This window comes from Suricata suricatta, chromosome 4 (assembly GCF_006229205.1).
Source record: "Suricata suricatta isolate VVHF042 chromosome 4, meerkat_22Aug2017_6uvM2_HiC, whole genome shotgun sequence".
NCBI lineage: Eukaryota > Metazoa > Chordata > Mammalia > Carnivora > Herpestidae > Suricata > Suricata suricatta.
The window spans coordinates 8531438-8555364 of record NC_043703.1 but is presented as its reverse complement, the minus strand read 5'-3'; the positions used below and the strand labels follow the sequence as shown (position 1 = coordinate 8555364).

The following is a 23927-nucleotide window of genomic DNA, read 5'->3' as shown; positions in this document are numbered from 1 at the left end:
CACCAGATATAGGGCTGGTTTTAAAGTTTAGAGCTCTTCCGATGCACATATATGGACCTGAAGTCCTACGTGATTTTCTTCACATGGACCTTAGAGATTAGAACAAAGACCGATGTAATTAAAGTCAGTGCAAGGAGGGCACGAAAGGAGGGTTCTGTGCTCGTGGTTCAGACTCCGTTGGTTGGAGGTGACCACTCCGAGCTCCTCATGCTGTCACAGTGCCGTCAGGGTGGCACTTCTGAGCCCAGCTCTGTTCTGCTGGAAGTTGTCAGCCACTGAGGGCCCAGCAGAGCTGACAGAATGGCTTCCTAGGGTCCTGGTGTGTAAGAAGACAGCCGATGAACTCCCAGTGGGTTTTTGGCTGTGCGGCCCACAGGGCTGTCTCCCAGTGACTCCCAGCATTCAGGTGGTCTTTCCCTGTTTTCCCGTTACTACGTAAAGTCGTGTGATTCTCACAACTTTCCTCGGAAGTCTAGGGGCTGTCATCATCCCTGCTTCACAGCTAGCCTTGCTGGGGCTCAGAGGGTGGTCACGCCGGGCACAGAGCTGTGGAGGGCGGGCCCAGCTTGTCTGAGAAGAAGCCCTGTGTTCTTTATTTATTTATTTTGAGAGAGAGCGAGTGAGCACATGTGCACGTGAGCAGGAGCGGGGCACAGAGAGGGAGAGAGAATCCCAAGCAGGCTCTGCACTGACAGCACAGAGCCCGACGTGGGGCTCCATCTCACCAGCTGTGAGATCATGACCTGAGCCGAACTCTAGAGTCTGGACGCTTAGCTGAGGGAGCCACCCAGGCGTCCCCTGGGGCCTGTGTTCTTTACCGCTGCCCTGCTTCTATGTATTTAAAACAGCAGTTTTCATGCTCCTTTGTAAATGAGTGAAGTCATCTCTTCAAAGTGGGATCCATACCCAGAAAGGTAAGCAAATGCATTAGGAGAACGAGAACTGCCCTTGCTTCTATTTCTCCTCGGGTCTAAGGGTGGTCCGCGCAGGCGCATCTGGAAGGTGACACAGAAGCAAAGCAGGAAGGGGGGGGCATGCATATACCCGGGGGAGTGTGTTCCGTGCCGAAGGGGCAGCCGGGCGAGGACCTTAAGACAGGAGCACCCCCAGTCCTGGAGGGGAACCCGCAAAGGCGCATGCGCTTTGGAGCGGGGCGCGCAGGGCACGTTGGGTAGGCAGAGGGGCTGGAGGGGCAGGTCACGTCCGGCCTTCGTGGCAGCCTGGCGTCTTCAGAGGCCGACTCTGAGGTGGAGTCCGGTTGGCAGGTGCTGGATCCGGGGGTGCTTGTTGGGATCCTGATCTGTGGAAGGGGGCGGGACAAAGCAGAGGTGGAGCTGCTTGCGGGCTCGGCCCCGTGGGGCCCTGAACTGAGAGGCCTTGATGTCCCCCGGTCACTCAGGCCCTGGCTGTGTGCTGCCCCTGGAAGGCTCTGTGACTCTGCACGAGGGGACTCCTGAGCAGCCGCAGGATGCGGACGGCTGAGGGCCGTCTGCCAGCGGCACTTGCGGCAGCCAGGTATGAAGTTCCCCGGAAGTGGACGTGGGCAGCCATCCCAGGGTGCACCGCTGCCTCCAGGGCCCCCGACGGAACGTGGGCTTTTCCTCCAGGGGAGTGGAGAGTCCACGGAGGCCTGGAGCACAGTGAGGCAGCGTCACCCCGGTGAGGACCACCCTGGCTGCCGTTTCAGAATGCTAGGAAGCGGCCAGGGGGCCGGTGAGGAGGTGGTGGCAGGGACGGAGCCCCAGACGAAGTGGTCGTTGATAGAAGCGTTTGGAAGCCAGAGCCAACGGAGTCAAAGGTGATTCTCAAGCGCTTAATCCCAGCTATTCTATGTAAGGTTAGAGTCATCAGTGTAAAGATGGTTTGTAAAGCCCATTCAGGGAGCCAGAGGAGTAGAGAATGAGATGGATGGAGCCCTGAGGCTGGCCAACATCAAGGGCAGACTGTTGTGTGTTTGGGATTTTTTTTGAGGTTGTGCCCTCACCCACAAGGGATGTTAATATCCGTTGACCACAGCAGTTTCAGACGGATCAGTGGAGTTGTAAATTTCCTCACGGTGACTCGGGACTCGGGAGCTTCTGGGACTGTTTTAGACACGGCGGCTGGACTCCGGGCTCCCAGGTGACCACCGAGGCTCCTCTGCCGCATGTTTGACTATCACTACTGAGCTGTTTTTGGGTGGAATAGAGAAAGTGTCCTTCTTTTCCAAGACCGTGTGCGGACCAAGCCAACCATATGGTTCCTCTTTTCCGAAGTGTCAATCTGTTCCATGCAGTGTTCTATAGCCATTGTTTTATTCTGTTTATAGCGTTCGCTTGCAAATCCTAACACCCACCCACACACACTGTGTGCGCGTCTACTTTTATCTTTTTGCTTTGGGCTCTCCACACTTGTCTAGATTCAATTTCATAATGATTTAATTTCAAAAGATGTCATCTGAGGAAGACTTTTCTATCTTACAAGTTTATTTATGGCGAGGAGTTGATTTGTTAACTTCAGTTCAAGAGAATTTACTGTGAATTTTGCCTTTACTCTCCTTTTTCTGTGTGTGTGTGTGTGTGTGTGTGTGTATGTGTGTGTATGTGTTCTTTTTTTTTTGACAAGTTAAACTATGCTACTGAAAACTTAGTCCAATTCTTGCAGTAACTTTCCAGATTTCTAACACAGTAAACACACTGTCAAGATTTTAATAGAGGGTGCTCACAGAATAGTTGTTGCTTCACAGCAGACATACCAACTTGCTAGTGATTCTCTGCAGCTTAAAACTTACGGGGGGTGCGCCTGGGGGGCACTTTTGATTGAATGTACGATTTCAGCTCAGGTCATGATCTCGCAGTTCATGAGTTCAAGCCCCGCGTTGGGCTCTGTGCTGACAGCTCAGAGCCTGGAGCCTGCTTGAAATTCTGTCTCCCTCTCTCTGCCCCTTCCTCCCTCCCGCTGTCTCTTGTCTCAAAAATAAATAAACATTAAAAAAATTAAAAAAATTTTACATGTTACACACAGGTAAACACAAAAAGTTGCTATGCCCTCCAGTATCATTTGACTTTAGGAAACTGCATACTATACAAAAATCTTCTATTTTAGAATTTACCAATATATCCTGTTTCATTTGTGCCAATTTTTGTCAACCAGAATTTAAAAAAATTGGTTTTTATTCCATATTTATATTCCTTTTTTTGGATAAAGACTTGTGGTATTGGGTAACTTCCTAACAGATTTGGAGCCAATGGTATAGATTCATTACTGTGGAAGAAACAAGAAAGGAAACCTAACAGAATGTTCCTTTACTTATTCATGTATTTTGAATCCTTGGGTTCCAGGAGCATGGTGTTCTCTGTAAGTGTCTGGTCTTTATGGACAGAAATTGTTTCCCACTTGTTTCAAACCGTACCATCGATGTATGGGCAGATAAATCATTTCTAAATATCCTTTGGAAGTAAAACATGTCCACTGGATAGGCTTTGCATACAAGAAAAGATTTACATGTACTAACTTTGGAAGCAAAGTGGGAACTTTGGGTTTTAGAAACAGAAAATTAAAAAAAAATTTAAATGTTTATTTATTTTTGAGAGAGAGGGAGAGAGTGAGCACGAGCAGGGGAAGGATCAAGAGAGAGGGAGACACAGAATCTGAAGCAGCTCCAGGCTCTGAGCTGTTAGCACAGAGCCTGACACGGGGCTCAAACTCACGACCTATGAGATCGTGACCTGAGCCCAAGTGGGATGCTGAACCTATTTGAACCACCCAGGTGCCCTAGAAATAAAAGATTTAAAGTCAACCTTCAGTAGATCAGATAAGTTTATTGATGCACTTAGAAGAAAATTAATATCCTGTACCTCCTCTTTTGACTCCACACTAACTTAGTTTTCAATGAAGTCTGTATGTGGATAAAAATAATTGTCAAATATGTGCATTTTTTTCCTCCATCAAATTGTGAGGCAATAATAAGAAACAAAATCGGGCCTGGAACAGAAAGTAATTTCACAGAGTGTAGGGGGTTGCAGGCAAAGCCAAATTTAAAAAACTTTTGTGAGTGTGTGTATGGGTCTAATTCTTTAGGTCTTCATTCTGGAGCCTGGAAATGGTTCACAAATGGTTTCCACATCCAGGTTTTGGTATTTTTGAGTTTGTGATGTGAAATCAAGTCCAGAATATTTACCTGCAGGCCCAGTTTGGAGTCTGCTCTGCTTCCAGGTTCCAGACAAAATGGAAGTCGCTGCTCTGTGGTTTTCCATGGCCGTTCGATGGGGCAGTTGTGGCCTTTGTCAGCGCCAGTTACGGTGTCGTCCCAGAAGCTCCTTTATGAAGAGTTCCCGGGCTGGACGCTGGTGCGTCCTCGGACTGTCCGTAGCTGCGGAGGGTTTAGATCGCCGGGCGCGCACACACCTCGCTGCCCGGTCCTCCCAGATGACCTCTGGTCTTGGTCATGAGCTGTGCCTTCATCGGGACCGCTCTCGGCAGGGCTTTTTCCTCTCTGCTCTGCTCCCCCAGTTCCTTGTTCCCAGGGCAGTGGTCTTGCCATGAAATCCAATCAGGCTTTAGAACTGGCACTCAAACATCAAGGAATTTAAAAGCATCATTAAACGTGAAAACAGATGTCCAGGTCAAGTTGTGATCAATGACATTAAGAAAAAAAAACCTTGAAAAAATCCTGGCTATCTGCTGCCAACCACTAACACTTTACCACACCAAAGGATTTTGTTTGGTTTTCCAAACTGAAGCACAGCCAAATAAGATAAAAACAATCCCTTAAAAATATTTTAATAGCCAGCTGTTATTTCATAATGCCACAGACACAGGACACAAAGCTTCGAAAATTACTTATTTGGTAAATGCCACATTTTGTAGCTTAGGGTTTGAAAATTTTCCTTGTCCACAGTCTGTATGTATACTCTTCTTTGTTTTAAATTATGAGTCAGCCCCTTACCCTCACTGGATTTTTTTTTTTTTTACTGTCATGATTTAATTTGGGTTTCTTATCTCTTTCTGTGTTTCTTTTGTTGGAAGAGTATAAATCACGATGGCAAAGGTTGTCTCTTTGTCACAAACCATCATAAATAAGCCCAAAGAACAGGTCATAAAAATGTAAGAAATTCTTAGATTAAAAAACATGAGTAATGTTTTCTACCCACCTGGTGTTCAGAGGTAAAAGTACACTCTACACTGAGTAAATTATTAACACTTTTTTAACCAAGGATTTCCTCCTTCTGTAGGATCTCTGTGACTAATAGGATTCAATTTAAGAATGAGAAAGAGGTCAAACATGATAAACACATTTCATAATTATGGAATAAAAAGAGGAATTGAGGAATAATTATACGGTGATAATTAGTTATAATGATTATACAGTTGTAATAAATTTATATAATAAGAATGGGCAGCATTCTCAGGGTGGAGAGAGCAAAGGTACAGGTGTTGGGGACAGATTGCATATTTTTAAAAGAATTCAAGGAGGGTTAAAGGCAATTACAAGAAGGCAAAGAAGCTAAGGCAGTTGCCTTTTACTTCCTTTGGATTTTATTTTTTCTCTTCTAGGAAGCCATCTGATGGCTGTCCTTCCTTCCTCTCTCCTCCCCTCCCCTCTCCTTCCTTCCTTCCTTGCTTCCTTCAGTATTTGTTGAAAACCCACAACATGCCAAGCAGGGGGTGTAGACACAGTGAATAATGTCGATGGGCCATTCTTCCTGGAGACCTAAAGTTGGGTAGGAAAGGGCAGATCAAGGAATCCTGCCTGTGGGCCTGTAGTGGGGAGCAGACTGGCCTGGTAGGAGAGAACCTTACCCCCAACCAGGGAGGCAGTGAGGGCTTGCTGGAGGAGTGGCCTGGAGAGCTGGGCAAAGGAGGTGGGGGGGGGATGCATTCTGGGCAGGAGGAGCATCACATGGGAAGCTTCTGAGACAGCCAACAGTGACCCCTTGGAACTACTCCCTGGAAAAAGTTGTAGCTTCGATCGATGGATCCCCCCCTTGCCGAAATCCTTCCATTTGTGAAATACTCACTGTTTTGCGCTTCATTTTAGATATTTTACACTGTATACATTTTAATACCCTAGAGGCATTAGCCCAATTTACATATGAAGAAACAGGCTCAGTGGGGGGAAGCATCTTTTCCAAGGTGACACCTGTGGACAGGGTTGAGATGGGAACCCAGTCCCTGTGGCACGACAGCCAGCGCTTCATGTCCCTTTTCCCTTCAGCCCTGCAAGAAAATGCTGAATTTGAATTTCATTCCAGCGAATTCTGAGCAGTCTAATTTACTGAATATTGTCTTTATCTGCCTCCGGAGCACAGATCAGCTGTGGTCGAACGCGGAGATGCACTCCCTTTCACGGTGTATAATGAGGAGTATGATTTTAGAAATGTGTGTATATACCCAGCAAATTCTTAATCTTTTTGTTGCAAGGAGTACTGAGCAGATACTAGATGAGTCAAAGATCCGTAGTGATCTTCAAACAGCGTGGGGGTAAAGAAAGACCCCCTCACAAAGGCGGTGCGGAGGGGGAGGCAGAGCTGTTCTTGAGAGAGGCTCAGGGGGCAGGACTTGGAGGGGTGCTGGGTGGCCTCGGCTGACCCTTCAGCAGGAAAGGCCAGGGGGTGGGGCTGAACTTTAAAACCTCATCCGATCTGTCAGTGCTGGTGTTTACAGGCCGGTTACCAGGTGCTGCCGCTCACTGTGTGGGCACAGAGGTGAGCCCGGGGTGCTGTGAGCACGCCAGTTCCCGGAAACCGCCTTTCAGCAGTCTCTCAAGGCGAGGGCAGCCTTGACTCAGGCAGTGTAGGCGCTTGAAGCCAAAGGAGAGGGCAGGGAGACTGGACGTCCACCAGCATCTCTGCGGCAAAGTGCTGGCCTCAGTGGAAATGGCCTGAGGGTCATCGGATGACAGGCACCTCAGTTCTGGGGCGTGGGGGGTGTTGGTGTTGCTGACTGAGCCTCCAACCCTGGCCGAGGGCCTGGACAGGTGGCCGGATGTGAGCCCATGTGGTTCAGCGCAGGCCGCCAGATGCCAGAGGGGGCAACTCTCAGAGGCCGTCCTGAGGGCGGGGCTTGGGGACCGGGCCCTGAAGAGTGATGAGAGCCAGTGTAGTCACGGAGTGTTCCAGGGTCGAGAGGGGGAGAAACGACGTGTCTCAGACATCGGTGGGAGATGGCTTCCCTGGGCAGTCACTTCACAGGCAGGAAGGTAGGGATGGAACCTCCAGGGAGCAAACTCCAGGTCAGTGAGGAGGAGGAATCGCAGGGTACGTTGGTCTCTGATAGTCTTTCTGTTGGATGCATTCCTGGTTGGTGTTTACACGGACCACAAACTTGACGCCTGCCGAGTGACGTCTCCGCTAAGCTGGTGACTGAACGAGGAGTCGGCATGCGCGAAGTCGAAGCCAACCTCCGAGCACATTTCAGCTCGGGCGCCGCGGCCTAACCCGCCTCAGACAACAAGCTTGCTTTGATTCTGTCTTCTCCAAACCAGGAGGGGAAACCTAAGGATTTGGATGCCATTCCTCCAAAGCTTCAGAATATAATCTGAAATTACCCAAGATTGCCACTGGGAGGCCCCAGTGCTCCGTAAAATGAACCGTTCCCTCCCGAATAAAGACGTGAAAATAAAAGAAATGTTTTAAACAAATGAAATTGAATTATGGAAGATTATATGCAAATGCACCCGGAGCGGCAAGGGGTAAATACACAACAGTATAATGTGATAAATAGGTGGCGCCGGCCTCCTTAATTAGCGATTGTTTCAATTCCACCCATGCCTCAGCGCTGCGCACACGTATGAAGTAAACTCCCAGAGAAGGAAAGAAAGGGCTGATTTTCAGGTCTTTGAGGGCGGTGTTCACTTGGCTGTGTGTGCATGTTCCTGTTTGTGCACCTGTGGGAGGGAGGCTGGAGGGGAGGGAGGAAGGGAAGGGTAAGAGAATGGGGAGGGGTGGCCAAAGGAGACTGTCCTGCAGCGGGAAGACGGTGTGGATTCTTGCAGCCCGAGAAGAGAAAATCTCTGGCCACACTTGCCAGATTTTGATTTCTTGTAATGCAGTCATTCTCAAACTTGAGCAGGCATCAGAATCACCTGGAGAGCTTATTAAACACAACCTGCTGGGCTCAGAGGTTCTGATTCCGTGGACCTGGAGTGGGGCCTGAGGACTTGCATTTCTAAAGGGTTCCAGGCGCTGCTGGTGCTTCTGGTCTGGGGACCCCACTTTGAGAACCATTGTTGTTGTACATTACACTCTGGCATTTGGTGTTTGGGGATTTAGGCACAGAAGGGAGATGCGTCCATCTAAGCGTTCTGTGCATCCCCTATTCAGTCCATCTTTTGTGTCTGATGATTCATATCTGAAGAGGCACCCTTTTCCTGGAGTGAACATTCTTCCCCTTGAAACCTTCTGTGAACCCCCCTAGGGAAGTACCTATAGGCTCCATTCTTTCGAAGTTGTTGGGAGGACAACTTTGTTCAACACTGCAAATTATGTACTGACTTTTTCTTTTTTTGCTTGCGCTTAATGTTCTTTTTTTTTTAAAATTTTTTTTTAATGTTTTATTTATTTTTGATACAGAGAGAGACAGAGGATGAGAGGGGAAGGGGCAGAGAGAGAAGGACACAGAACCGGAAGCAGGCTCCAGGCTCTGAGCTAGCCGTCAGCACAGAGCCTGATGCGGGGCTTGAACCCATGAATGTGAGATCTGACCTGAGCCGAAGTCGGAGGCCTAACCGACTGAGCCACCCAGGCGCCCCTCTTTTTTTTTTTTTAAAGTTTATTTATTTATATGGAGGGTGGGGAGGAGCAGAGGTACAGAGAATCCTGAGCCACGGAATCCCCATGACTGTGTGATCACGTGATGATGACTCAAGCCAAAATCAGGAGCCAGATGCTTAACCGACTGAGTCGCCCAGGAGCCCCGCACTTAATGTTCTTTTATTTTCATGCACCGTTTCTGTCCATTTTGAGTCTAACACTTTAAGCCCAGTTATAAATAGACTGTGAAGTAAAGAGGGAATGAGGAAAATGGTACAGAGACTATTTCACAGTCAAAGACTAAGGGCATGTTTCTTGAAATTCTAGCTTGGGGATTCTGAATATAAAGTGCTTGTAAGCTATTAAAGAACAGACAGTGACAATGTTTAATTTTATTACTACAGCATGTAATAGCTCTATATTCAGATGGGCTTTTAATTAAAAAATGTGTTGATGCTCCTATACCAGAGATTTGACTCCCAACCCTCATATAGTCCTTACAGGGGAAGTTCCAAGATACACAAAGAGTGGTAGCATTGGGGGCAGGGTCGTGGTGGTGCAGAGGAGTTTGTCAGGGGGAGGCCGGGGTGAGGTAAGTGTAGCCAAGAAGAGTGTTTTTAAAAATTTTTTAACATGTTTTTATTTATTTTTTAGAGAGAGGGAGCAAGCTGGGGAGGGGCAGAGAGAGAGAGAGGGATACACAGAACCCGAAGCAGGCTCCAGGCTCTGAGCTGTCAGCATAAAGCCTAATGTGGGGCTCGAACTCACGAACCATGAGATCATGACCTGAGCCGAAGTAGGACGCTCAACCGACTGAGCCCCGCAGACCCCTGGAGAAGAGTTCTTGATCTTTGTAGAAGTGGACCTGGACAGCCCCGCTTTGTCATCTACCATCTCACCACTTGCTGGATAAGGTAGATGTTGGCTTCGGTGAGCATTTTTACCACAAGGAAATTATTCTGGCAGTATGGTATAGTACTTTTTCTTTCTTCAAATTTGAGATGAACTAGTCATATTCTTCCATGAAATTGGCATCCTCCTAGCACCCAGGAGACAATGTCCATGAAGTAACTTGAAAAACTGAAGATCATTATCATCAGTGTAAAAAATAATTTTAAAGTAAAAACAATCAGAAAATTCCGGAAGCAGGGGTGAAAGGAAGTGTATTTTCTCTTTTCTAATATGAACACAGACTCACCATGTTTAAATAGCCTGCTTAGAGCAATAGTGTCTGTTCAACCTCAGCAGTCAGTCAGAGCCCCTGGGAAGCGTTAGAGAAATGCCGTTTCCCTGTGCCAGCCTCCACTCCCGGATCAGAACCTCCGGGGCCGAGATGGGTGCATTTTGGTGTAGAAATCGGTATTGTTTAAAAGCTCTCCACAAGACTCTGTGGCGTGGCCATTTGGGGGGAATTATTGGTTTGCTGTATTGACTAATCATGCCCAGATTGTCCCTCTTTGGCTCTCACTGCACTCTTCATGGCTTTTGAGTTACTGAATCACTTATGAATTTCGAGTTTTCTCATTGCATGTAATTGCTAGATAGAGAATTTTCCACACGAAAGCCTCCAACTGCACTGAAACCAACCCCAGACATATCCTAAGATACATTTCCCCTGGAGCTCAGTCAATACAGATTAATTAATTGTTTTTGGATGAAGGAAAACATACCGCCTCACCTCAGTACTAGAATAGTAGTTGATCTAATCGATAGAAATTGGAATATTGCCATGTTAAACACTAACTACATCCTTTGCTCAGTGAGCCACAACGCCACTATTTTCCAAAATCCCAAGTTCAGTCTCCCAGAACAGGGGTTCTGCTTGTCACAAAGCTGTGGACAGGTGTTCTGTAGAATGGAAGCCCCAGCAGGAAGTGAGATGGGTCAAGCTAAAGAAAAACATCAAGGGTGACTGCACAGGTCCCAAGGGTGGGCCTTCTCGCAGGTTCTCTGTGCTTTCAGCAACATTTGTTTCAACCCTGCTTCAGTAAGTTGGATGGGGGGAAAAAACCTGACAACAATGCTTAACTTTATTAAAAAAATACCGTTACATAAAAGGGCATGTAATGTGAAAAGAGCACGAGAGATATCTCTGTATTATTCCTGGTGACTCCCCGTGAACCCACCTTCTCTGTGTGGATATCTAGAAGCCATGTGGAAAGTCTTCAAGCAGTGCGTTGCTCAGACTCAGGACATGAGTTGTCTAACAATAACAGCTGCCTTATATTGAGTTTCCTTGAGCCAGGGACTTTGCTAAGCTCTTTATATTCATTATCCCACATAATCCTTACAACAATCTTGTAGCTAAATAGTATTATCCTATTTTACAGATGAGGAAATTAAAGTTTAGTGAGCTTAGGAGACTTGCCTAGGTCACAACAGGCAAATGGAGTAGGGATTTGAACTAAAGTCAAACATTGATGCCCATGCTTTCAGAGTTTTATCTACTACCCATCTGTAAGGTAATGGGAATCATACCTACTGACATCAAATCAGATCAAGTGAGGCTTATTGAACTGCTTTAGAAGAAACTGTTGGTTCCAGAAATGATTCAGTATTCTCATGCAAAAAAGTTTTTTTAAGTATATTAGAACTAACCAAATATATAAACTATTAGAAACCTGGAATTTCAAGCTACCTTGGATAATAGGAGTCTGACCTCTTGTTTAGTGCAACATAGTCTTATAAAGTATTGCTAACAGATGGTGGATGGAAATTTTTTCAGGGAGGGGACCCCAATCTCTGACAAGGCAGTATATTCTAACTATAAGAAAGTACTTTCTTATATGCAGCTGAAGTCTGCTTGCCCCTTATGTCCAACAAAAAAGGAAGCCTTTCCTAAACAAAAACAAACCTTTTCTGGAAAACTATAATGAGAAGAATAGCAGACAGTCTGTCTTTTACGGGCTAAATGTCTCTAGTCTTTTTTAAATCATTTGTTATTTGACATTACTTTGAGAATTTTGATTTTATCCGTTGGACATAGTCCAGTCATTCAATGCTTCCTTTTAAATTTTGGTCCCCAAGGGGCACCTGGGTGGCTCAGTAGGTTAAGGGTCGAACCCTTGATTTCAGCTCAGGTCATGATCTCACAGTCATGAGATCGAGCCCTGACTTGGGCTCTGCATTGACAGTGTGGAGCCTGCTCGGGATTCTCTCTCCCTCTCTCTCTCTGCCCCTCCCCTGCGTGCTCTCTTTCAAAATAAATAAACTTAAAAAAATAAAAATAACAAACTTTGGTCCCCAAAACTTGAGGCAGTGCTGCAGAGGTGGTCTGATCAAGAGGGAGAGCACTTTTTCTGGACATACTTAATATTGTACCCACAGAATACAGGCTGTGGCTGTACTTAACAGATATGGTGGGATGGAGAAATGTTCTTTCTAGGAATCCAGCTCTGGTCTGTAGGAAATGCAGTACTGGGATGCAGTGGTGTACGTGCCTGGGTCGCCCCGGGGGTTTCCTGTAGAAATCCCTACCCTCTGTAAACTCAAAGAATTATTTGTTTTGCAATGTCAAAGTCCAATGTTTCCCTTTTGGTAGCTGATGAGATTACCCAAACCCATTCAAGAGTTGAGTAATAGATAAGAAGGAATGGTCATCATCCTGGAGGAGCTGGGAAGTTGTAAGTACCTACCTGAACTTGGCTCCCAAATGAAGGGTCAAAGAAGGGATTTGATTTTTATATTTGATGTCAGGCATTTTCTCTCTCTATATAGATATGTTTAGGAAATTTCAAAGCCACATTCAGTATTTTCTGAAAACGATGTTTTCTTCAAAAAGCTAAAGACACAATAATAAACTTGCTTTGGGACTTCCCTTTTATTTCTTTTTAAAAAATGTTTATTGCTTATTTTGAGAGCATCAGAGAGTGGGGGAGGGACAGGAAGGAAGAGGGAGAGAATCCCAAGCAGGCTCTGCACTGTCAGCGCAGAGCATGAAATGGGGCTCCATCTCACAAGTTGAGATCATGACCTGAGCGAAATCAAGAGTTGGATGCTTAACCAGCTGAGCCACCCAGGCGCCCCAGGCCTTTCCTTTTAAAAAGAAATCCTGCTTACCATTCAACATAGACTGATCATTTCAAAATAGCATAGAGCTGGAGACCATATTGACCACTAGAGTTGGAATATTTTATGTCAACTTTTTGAGTTGAATTTTCTATTGAACAGACGTGAATGATAAAATTGGTATAAAAATGTCATTTTTTTCACTTTAAAAAAGAAAGATTGAGAATAAATTGGTATTCTTCAATCTCCAGGGCGAATGGAAGGATATTAGTCTTATTATGGCTCTACTCTTTGGATTGTTCAAGAACTCCAGAGGCTTGCTTGGTTTTTGAAAAACTGGGAGAGGGTTCTGATTCTCCTGATGGGACTCAGCAGTGACTGGCTCCCCTAGGAGTCATGGAAGCCTTTGCCAGCATTCCCAGGGGGTCTGTGTTCCATGTCCGTTCTTACAGACCCCGCTGGTAGCTAGATTTCTATTGACAAGGTAGCTTTCAAGCAGAGCATAGGTCCCCATGGTGACACTGGGGAAACATAATTTTATGACTTCAGTTTCTTCTAGAGAAATTATTTGCCTTGTTGACCATCTTACCACACCATCTTGTTTTAAACTATTTCAGATCTTTCTTGGAAATAGGCACATACAGGTGTGAAGCCTGAATCTACTTAATTTTCTCAACAATGCTCAGCATCATCAAATGGAAATGGCCACTTAGGTGAAAAGTGTTCAACAGAGACAACTTCTCTCCTTGGTCTTGGTCAGTGTCTTCATGCATGGCATTTTCTTTTTTTATTAGGAGAGAGGTTGTTTGTATGTCCAAAGACCTCCACACTTTTTGTTTTCCTTTGATAGCAACTTACAAGGAATTCTCTAGATTTTTGTGCCTTATCCTTTTGATGGGCTCCAAGCTCTCTTGTTGACTTAAAAAGACAGTGCTGTTAGAGTTCTTGTTTTTATTTACTGAAGAAATACCTAAAGACACTAAAAAGCTGATCTTGGAATTTTAATAGACTAGCAGCAACACAACCAGGTAGCTGTGATGCTGTGTCAGGTAATCTGTTGTCTGAGGAGTTCGATCCCTAGAATGTTTCACGCAGGGCTCAGAAAGAGTAAATTATTTGTCACTAACAAATCCTATCCAGGTAGAACTGAGTGGGGAGACGGCATCTGTGGTCTTCTGTTAGAGATGCTCTCTGCAGGCTGCCCAGTTTGGTACCTTATTTCCGTTTTCTTCAAAGTCTCTGTAAGAGAGTTCATCCAAAAAGCTCTTCTTGAATGTGAAAGCAAAGTACAAATGCCAAGCACAATTCATATGGGATTTAAATTCGCTCATGCTTCAGATCATCTTTGGCATGTTTCAGAGAGTAAATTGAAGAGAAAAAAAGGTATACAGCTTTGCAGAGGCAGAGTAGATTATGAATAGTTGATTTGATCGCCTGTCCTGATGGGAGTTACCAAGACCTACAATAAGAAAAATTAAGCTCTTCACTGTGAGTCGTGGTAAAACAATTTAGTAGTTCAGTTTATGTGAATTACAAATGTAAGTCAACAAAAGTAAATATGAAGGTTTTCTTAGCAAACAGGGGTTTACCCACACATATCCATTACTCAGTAAACTATGGATTTAGGAAACAGGACAAGGATATATGATTTTGCACGAGAGCAGCGTGGATGAATTATGTTGACTTTGAGAACCTTATTAAAATGTTTTCTGACTTTCCTGTGTTTACATTTGTAACAGGAACACTGTTAACACACACTTTATCCTTAATTTCCTGGGATTGTGGAGAAAAGAAAGAGTAGGAGCAGAATGTAAAACCTTTGCTAGAACCAGTTAGGAAGTAGTAATAATTTTACTGTATAGTTTTGATAAAGATTAAAAATGCGATGAAATAGCTTATTGTGCAGAGCCATACTTACGTGGCTTTCTAACTTAAAAAAAAAGTACCTCTTCCTTTCGGGACTGAGTAGAGCTCCCGCACTGTGGAGTACTTGTTCACTTCAGAAGAAATTGAAAAATTTACCTGGTTTTGAGTATTTGAAATGCCTGAGGGGAAGCTTGGGAAAATGCGATTTTCAGGTGCATTTTGCAATGGGGAAGAGACTATTTGCATTGCTGTGTCCATCCATCTGTCCGAGTGTTTGAAATGTGTGCTGTGTGCGCCAAAGGCAAGATGAATAATGAACAGGCCTGGATCCCCGGGGGGCGGGGGGGCGTGCAGAGCAGGCAAATGTCTGCACTGCAGAGGCTGCCACGGGCCCGGCCTGCTGCCTCCCTTCTCTGTCTCCTGTGCACATAGAATGCGGCTCGCCTTTCCATCCTTGTTCACGGTTTCCAGACCTCAGGCTGCTGTACAGACCTCTGAGCTCCACCTTTAATAGAAAACTAATGCACATCCTTCTCAGGTGAGATAAAACTGAGATTGCATTTAAAATCAGGAGGCTCAGAGTGAATGAACATGGGGCTCTATCACCGAAGCGCGTTTTTGTCCTTCCCTCCAAATGTCGCATCTGCCTTCCATAAACCATAGGAACAGAAAGCACAATGATGCTTTTCCTAAACTGTAATATTTTAAGATAATACTTCCCTTAATCCCTACGAGGCTCATCTGGGTTAAAGCCTTTTTGCTTTTTTTTTTTTCTTGCTGTTTTTCTGGCACTCATAGGAAACATGCCATTTGCTCATGTCTTTAAACATCGTAGTTCAACAGTAGTGATGGGCATTTCGAGACTTTTTTTGAAGTCCAGGTACTTCTTTTTTGGAGTGAAAAATAGAGGTTTTGGTCTTATTTTGCTAAGCATTTCTTCCACCACCCCATCGTCCCTCTGGAACCCTGAGTTCTCTTCAAGTCCATCTTCTCTCTTACGTCATGGGGCATTTGATCACCAAGGCTCATCAGTGTTACCTCCTAAGTACTGCCCTTAAATAGCCAGCAGCCTCCACGACTTGAGTTTTCTTCTACTCGGGATTTCCTCCACTGTGGGGTGTGTGTGTGTGTGTGCGTGTGTTCACGCAGAATCTTGCAGTGTCTCTCTGCAAATATTCAGAGCACCTGGGAGGACGCTGGGGGATGGTTGAGGAGCAAAAGGAGCACTGACCAAACCGAGCGAATTGTCCTCCAGCTGATGTGATCGGGTCGCCTCCCTACCCACTTCTTCCGTGTGCCGGCTGCTTACAGTCCAAATTTGTTTCTGGGTAGCGCGCAGGCCCCTGCCACGCTTTCCATGCAAAGTCTCTGAGTCTTTCCTTCCTCTCCTCCTCTTCTGCCTCCTTTCTTCTCTACCCTGTTCCATTTCCCTCCTGGACAAGTATCCAGGAGATGGACCTTCCCAGGGTCACCGTGATCTCTCTCTGTCCACTGCTCACTCTTCTGTCTGCTCTCAGCCCAGAGCACTGTTCCCTTTCCTGTCTTGGTTTTTTGCTCCCTCTTGAAAGACCCAGCTCGAAGGTCCCTCCTGTATCAACTCCCCAGGACTGGGGGCCCCTTCCCTCCATCACCTGGTGCCACCCAGGATAGCTTATGTCACTTGCTTTGCCATTATTGGTTTCCATCTCTACTCTCTCAACTGGACTGGACACTAAACTGAGGCAGAGTTGATGCTTTTCAGCTCTGTGCTCAAGTGCCTACCACAGGGTCTGCCACATCATAAGCCTTAACGAACGTTTGTTGATTGAATAACGAATGCACGACACCTCTCTAGCTACTGTTACATGGTTTTCATTTTGCTCCAGGCACTTTACGTCTGGACTGTGGCCAAGAGCATCAGTTTGGCTGAATGCGATGAAGTCAGTTAGCTGCCATAAAATGTAATCCTTTATTAGATTTTCAAGTGACCATCCAGTTATTTATCCATTCTTTCATATCGCAAACCGTACTGAACACTTCCTATCGTCTGGTGTCTTGCCAGTCTTTGAGAGTAGAACCACGTTCCGACCAAGCGCCTCATTAACTTCATCTTGGATTGTTTCTAGGAAGGGAAAAGAGGACTGAGCAGAACCTCTTTGGTTCCTTGCATGCTTCTGGAGTTTCACCTTTGGGCTCATCTTTCAAGTCCAACAAACAGTTGAGTGAATTGAGCGTAGGGCAGGCTGACATACCAACCTCGTTATGAATGCTCCTGATAGGTTCCCCTTGGCCTTGGCTCTAGTGTCTGGGCTCAGTCATCTCTGCAAGGCTGAGTTATTTCCGGGTCAATCATGCATTGGTTCTTTTCTCCAAGTGAACGCTTCAAAAATCCAGATAAGAAGTGTTTTCTAGGTAATGCAAAGACGGAAAGTGAATAGGTTTTGTGGAATTTCAAGGTCTTTCTTGGGAATGAAGACAGAAGGCCCCTGACTTACATGCTGATCTTCCAGTTTACTTGTGATTTTGTTCATCAGATGCTCGCTCCCTTTCTCCATTCCTCTCTGCTCAGCCTTCAGAATAGTGCTGGCATCGCAGTTAAGTAAACGGGAGGAGCAAGTTTTATAAGGTGGCAGAAAGCCAACATTCCTTTGCCTTCTGTTGTCTTGAAAGTGATGCCAAGTCATGTGGTGGCTACTTGAAGCAGAGGGAAAGATTATTAATTGTTCCCTGGCAGTTCTCTCAAGAATTCCTCACACCGCCGACCGAAAGTAGCTCTGGTGAAGGCATCCGAGTGACAAACACAAAGGCGCTCTGCGGAGTTAATATTCTGTGGAGAGAAGCTTTTGCACTGGCCTCGTTTTACTCATCGTCACACCCCCCCCCCCCCCATCGCTCAGGAAGCAGGTAGGATGAACACACACAGAGAAGGGAAGTTAAGACAAATGACGCCATCTCTTCCCAGCCACCGAGTGACCCGGGCGTGCACAGTGATGAGCATAAACAGTGTGGGCTCTGTGGAGAGGGCGAGGAAAATGCTGACAGAGCACTTGCTTTGATTGGATTTATGATATTATAGGAAGGAACCGAAAGCGAGAGGGAGAGATAGGAAGGGGTGAGGTAATAGAGGGTGGAGAGGGGAGGCCTGTTTATGGCTCTTCAGGGGTCATAGCTCAGCATCCTTGTTTGGCCCCCTCGGTGAACTGACCGTCCCCAGTAGTTCTGTTCGCCGGCCGCGGGGACTAAGCGCCTCCTTAGTCCAGCTCCTCGGCAAAGCAGCGCCACGCAGAGCCAGTAAGTTCACTTGCGTTCTGCCTGCTCACTCCATCACTGCCCTTTCGGCTCCACTGCTGCCCAGGGTACCAGTTAGTGCTGATTGCTGCCGATGGGGGTGCAAGAGCCTCTGACAAGTCTCCGCTAGGAAGGGGCTAAGACCCCTAACTCACTTCGTCTAGTGTGCCCGTGAGAGGAGGTACTTGGGGTAATACAGCACTGAGCCGGGCTGGGGAATAGAAGGTCTTCACCAGGAGCACAGTGGTTTTCAGCAGGCCTGTCTCATTAGAGGACACTAACAGCCACTGAAGTCACGCTTTAATTAATTTTCCCAGAGAGAGGAATTTTGCTACTTCTTATCCAGATCTTACTCTGATCTGGAAGGACTCAAAAGTATCCCCAAGTAAGAGTCCATCTAATTACGTCTGGGCTTCAATTCAGGGCTTCAACTCCGCCTAGCAAAAGCAGCAGGAGATCTTTATGTCCAGGGAAATAAGTTTAACAGACTTGCTAGAATGTGTCAAAGTTTCCTGAATAAAGTTGAGTGAGTAAGCATTGCCTTTAAGATCTTTCAGTGTGATGGGCATGGAAGTATCAGTGGAGCGAAGTCATCTCCTCATACCAGTCACTGCAGCTAGCCGTGTTACTGCAAGTGGGAACTCCGCTCCGAGGCCATCGGTGGCCCCCATGTCATGTTTTTAAATTAATATAAAAGGAGCTGCTTTGTATTAGCCAAGAAAAAGTTGAGAGTTTTCAGATTTGACCATTATACTGCGGTAAAAGGCAGTTTGTTACACACACACACACACACACACACACCCCACATACACACCCACACAGCCAGAGTATGCTTCAACAATTGCCAACTGCCAGTTTATAAATAGCTTTCCCATTTGAAACAAAGCCTCATCTTTCAAATTGCTACTTTCTTAAGCAAAGAAAAAAAATGGTGAACTTCTTTCAGCACATACCAGCTGTTCCAGATGTTATGATTACACATCTAGGACCACATTCTGCACTAAAAATATATACAGGAGATTGACTTCCGATCTCTTTAGCAAAGTAACATCATAAATTACGATACTCCATAGTTATGTTCTACCAGTGTTTATTAGTGGTTTGTAAGGTGAAGGACATTTCCCATGAAACCTCTTATCATTAATAAAAATATCAACAATAAGACTATAAGCTAGTCTATTAATTTAATTCAGACTTTGTTTTTACTCACAATGAAAAAGAATAAGAGGGCCTATTGATATTTTATTTGTAAAACCAGAAAAGAAATTGCTAAGTTGAGGAACAGACGCCTTTAAGGGTGGGGCTGGAAAGAATTTGATTAGAGACTGGGAAGTTAGAAGGCCGAGGGTCTTCTGGGAAGAGCGGGTGTCTTCGGAGGCTATAGGCTCAAGCAGTTCCTATGCTGACCACCAGATGGCAGTATAAGACCAGAGCTTTCTGTATAGACACCCTGATGCTCGTGTGGTCTGGTGTTGGTGGCAACAGCAGTTGCTGGGCAGATTGGGGATCAGGCAGAAAGTATGCAAGTGTCTTGCTTTTGTTTTCACTGCTTCTCCTCAAAACAGTTCTCCATCTCAGGCATCGAGCAGCCAGTGTGATATTTTAAGAATGGAACTCAAGATGAGGACATTTTCTTGCTTAAAACTCTCCAGTCGGCTTCCCAGCACCAGTAGAATAAACCCCAGACTCCTAACCCTGGTTTACGAAGGCCTACAAGTTACAGGCTGGCCTTACCGGTCCCCTAATCTGACTACAGTCTAGACGCACTGGCTTCTGCACTTTCGGAAAGAACAAAACCTGCTCCCTTAGAACCTTTGCAGCCATTGTCCTGTTTGCCCGGATGCTCTTATTTACACCTTCGAATAGCTGCCTCCCTCTTCTCAAATCTCTGCTCAGTCCCTGTGGAGTAAGTCCCTCCACTCCAAAGTATTAACACGACTTTCCAAAACGCATCCATTTAGTTCGATTCTCTGACTAAGCCTTAATCATAATCTATTCCCTCCCTTCCTCCCTCCGCACTCCCTTCTTTCCTTCCTTATCTGGTAGATGATCTATTTATTGTCGGTTCCTCCCCCCTGGAATGCAAACCCTGCAAGAGCGGGAACTCTGTGTCATTCATTGCTATTTATCTCGTCTTCAGAACAGTGGCTATTCTCGTATAGAATGAATGAATGGTTGTTTGAGATATTTATAAGTTGGGCATTTATAGCCCAAGAAGTACTAGCATTTGGACAACTCCTTAGGATAAAATTTATCATAACTGACTTAACTTTCAGTTTTTTAATCTACATTTTTAAATTTTGAAGTTTTTTCATATACATTTTGTATTTTTTTCATCAAATATTTACCAAGCAGACCTTGTGATGGGTAGTGGGGAAAATCGAGAGCTGAATGCTAGCAACAGAAGTTACGTTTTTGGAGCTTTGGATTATCTCTTGTGCTAACTTGCAACACTACTGTGGGACAGGTACTTTACTCCTTAATTGCACTTTACAGACTAGGGAACTAAATTTAGTTAAGAAATTCACTCAAGTTACGTGTCTATTCAGTTATAGAACTGGGACTCAAACCTGTTAGAAAACAGTAAGACCTGAGGCACCCAGGTGGCTCAGTCGGTCAAGCATATGACTTCAGCTCAGGTCATGATCACACGGTTCATGAGTTCAAGCACAATATCAGGCTCTGTGCTGACAGCTCAGAGCCTGGAGCCTGCTTCAGATTCTGTGTCTCCCTCTCTCTCTGCTCCTCCCCTGTTTGTGCTCTGTCTCTCTCAAAAATAAATAAACATTAAAAAAATTAACAGCAATCCAAAACCAGTAAGTCCTGAGGAGTGAGCAAAAAAGACAAACAGAGAGCTTAGACTCCATGCCTACCATGGAGGTGTAGGGGTACCATATAGCAACTAAACAAAAGTTAAAGGCAGAAAACAAATGATCAGAATGAAAGCAAGACTCTCAAAATAGTCTGGAAATAGAATTTATAGAAATGAAAGAATAAAGTCATCAAAATAAAATTCTCAGCAGGTAAGCTAAATGAAGTGCAACAGAGGTAAAGAAAGGTAGTGATCAGATGAAAAGAGAATTAGTGAACTAGGAGCCTGGTCTACTGAAATTATCCAGGATATAGCACAGAAAGGGTAGGACGCGGAAGTATGTTCGAAGGAAGTTTAGCGATGCGGAGGATAGAATTGGAAGGTCCGGCGTACTTAGAAGTTCCAGAGTGAAAGAAGAGACAAGGGCAGAAGGGGATTCTTGAAGATTTGATGACTGCAACTCTGGAAAAATTGACTAAAGACACATATCTTCAGATTAGGAAATTCAGTGGATACCAAACTGAATAAATAAAATAAATCCACACCAAAACATACCTGATGAAATTTTGAAACACCAAAGGCAAACAGATCTTAAAAGCAACCAGAGAAAAACCGCTGCTCAACTATAAGGAATACCTGGTAAGCTGATGGGAAACTTACCATCAGCGGAAATAGATGCAAGAATGTAATGGAATGATATTTGCAAAGTGCCAAGGGAAATAATGACTGGCAAAAACTCTGTATCAGTTACACTGTATCTCAAGGGGCAGGGCAAAATAAAGACGTTCAGAGGCAAAGAAAGACGGAGTCGTTTACCACCAACAAAACTGTTGATGAAAAACCCTGGCATTGATTTACTCCAGGGAGAAGGAAACGGAAGCCAGGAGGAAGGAGTGAGGAGAGTCAGAACGAATGCGAGCGTGTGGGTAACTATGCATAAGCAACAGGATGGGAGTGGATGTGAAGGGAGGTAAAAGCAGGATGGAGTGAAATTACTGCACAATCGTAATATAGAAGGTGGGGAGGGAGTGTCTGACTGAAATCATTCCAGAGTTGTCTACCGTTCGAGACATTGATTATCTTTGGCCCTTACATATGCTTTTGACTACCCCAAGGTAACACATAAGCCCTGAGATTTCAAAGTGACTTCCTCTGAAGCGGTGACGCAGCACGTTGGGTGTCTTCCTTTTGGGGACACCCCTGCCTTTAGCACGTGGCTTCTCTGCACACCGAGAAAGGGAAGGGGCGGGGGTGGAGTGTCACACGGGAGGAGTAGGGGCGGGCTTGGCAGAGGGCTACCCCCCTTCCGCCCTTACACTGGATACTGGTCCTGTCACCTCAGTTAACTGCCCTGTTTCTGTGCACCCAGAGGCAGGGACGGCTTTTCAAAACACTAAAACACAAACCAGCAAAAGAATAGAAAATAGAACTTGTAAGTTCCAAGGAGAGGAGAGAAGAAGACGAAATAAAACTTGTCAAAAACAATCAAAAAGCTGGAAAGGAGGAACAAGCGTAGAACAAAAGCAGAAGGGAAAGCATATACTTGGGCGGCAGAAGTAAGCACAATAAATGGAACTGCATTAAATTTACCACCTTTTATCCAGGGATTATCGGGATGGGTTAGACATTATTTATAGTCAAAAGGCAAAAATAAAAACACCAAACCAGCTGTATATAATTTAGGAGGGTCATGTCTAAATATAAGGCACAACAATTGGAAATGAAAGGGTAGAGAAGGATATACCAGCTAAACAGTAACAGAAGAAAAGCTAGTTTAACTGTATTAGCAGCAAGAGACATGGGCCTTAAGGGAAAAAGCATTAAGGGTAAAGAGGATTACAACATTTTGACAAAAGGAATAACTCAGGAGGAAAATATGAGAACTTAACAATTTGAAACTTGTAAATCACCTAATAATGGAGCTTATATTTAGACAGCAAAAACTGACATAATTACAAGGCAAAAGTGACAAATCCACCGTCACAGTGGGAGATTTGTAGCGCACTCCTGTCCATAATTGGTACATCATGCAAAGTAACAATGGGTAAGGTTGTAGCAACAAGCAACAAGCTAAAAAACTTAATCTAATTCCCAAGCTCCCATTATAAAGAGCTCATGTCAGGGACAGTTCTGCCATCATTTCTCCAAGAGATGGACATGGTGTACACAAAAATCATGTCACTGAACTGTAGAGGACAGAATGCAGGGTTCAATTAATAGGATTTGGTACCTACTAAGGATGCGCGCTAGAGGGGAGGATGTAGGGCTGGAAAGATGGAAACTAGCCATCGCCCGAGTGGCTCAGTCAGTTGAGCATCCAACTTTGGCTCAGGTCATGATCGTACAGTTTCTGAGTTTGAGCTTCGAGCCCTGCATCAGCACAGAGCCTGCTTCAGATCCCCCGTCCACCTCTCTCCCCTGCTCACATGAGCTCTCTCTCTGACTCTCAAAAATAAATAAACATTACCAACCAACCAACCAACCAACCAACCAACCAACAAGAAACAAACCCACCCGGGGGACAGGGCACTGTGAATGGTGACAACAGAAAGCAGCAAGGGGGATGTTTGGGCAGGGGGGAGGACATGAGTCCTGCCGGGGTGTCTTGAGATTGTGGTGCATGTCAGCTCCCATGCTTGTTGCCCTCTGAGTGGTATTCTGGCACACCGGGCATTCCGTATATAGCATTGCTGACTCTCCTGGGTTTGATAGACATTTGTTAATGGAACTGGTACTTGATCAGTCAGATAGTAGGTAGCGGGCTTCTGGGGAAGCAGCTGATTTCATTAGGCACCATTTACCATTATTGATTAGAGCATGTCAGTAGGTAAGAGCTTTTCTTTTCAAGTGAGCTATAGAAGTAACTATTGATCCTGAAGGGTGATCTATACATTTAATCAGACACAATAGTAACAGTCATCATTTGTAAGCATGGAAAGCATATGAACTTTTCTACATATGCTATTTATTATGATTTTCACAGCAATAGGAGAAATAGATAGGATGGGATTTTGTTTTTATACCCATTTTACAGATGAAGAAATAGAAGATCAGGTCACAGGACTGTATCCTCTGACCTTGAAACCTCCTGCTGGTTTTACAGTTCAGCCTTTGCAAGATGACCTATAAATTGGAAAGGCTGACATGAAAGAATAGCCACATTCTGTTTCTCTTTGGTGCTCAGTGCAGAGGGCTATACATCTTATCTCGTACTTGGCTTGGAGTTTTATGGGTTCTATTTC

General features: G+C 45.1%; 1 long non-coding RNA gene across 2 annotated transcripts; it reads left to right on the top strand.

Annotated features, from left to right (window-relative positions):
* The first annotated feature begins 1177 nt into the window (after positions 1 to 1177).
* LOC115290446 lies at positions 1178 to 7546 on the top strand. 2 transcript variants are annotated; one of them, XR_003908100.1, is made up of 4 exons: positions 1178 to 1265; positions 1400 to 1515; positions 1608 to 1798; positions 7466 to 7546. It is a non-coding gene; the product is annotated as an uncharacterized LOC115290446 (long non-coding RNA). The 2 variants fall into 2 exon arrangements; XR_003908099.1 differs by lacking the exon at positions 7466 to 7546 and adding an exon at positions 4166 to 4585.
* The last annotated feature ends 16381 nt before the right edge of the window (positions 7547 to 23927 follow it).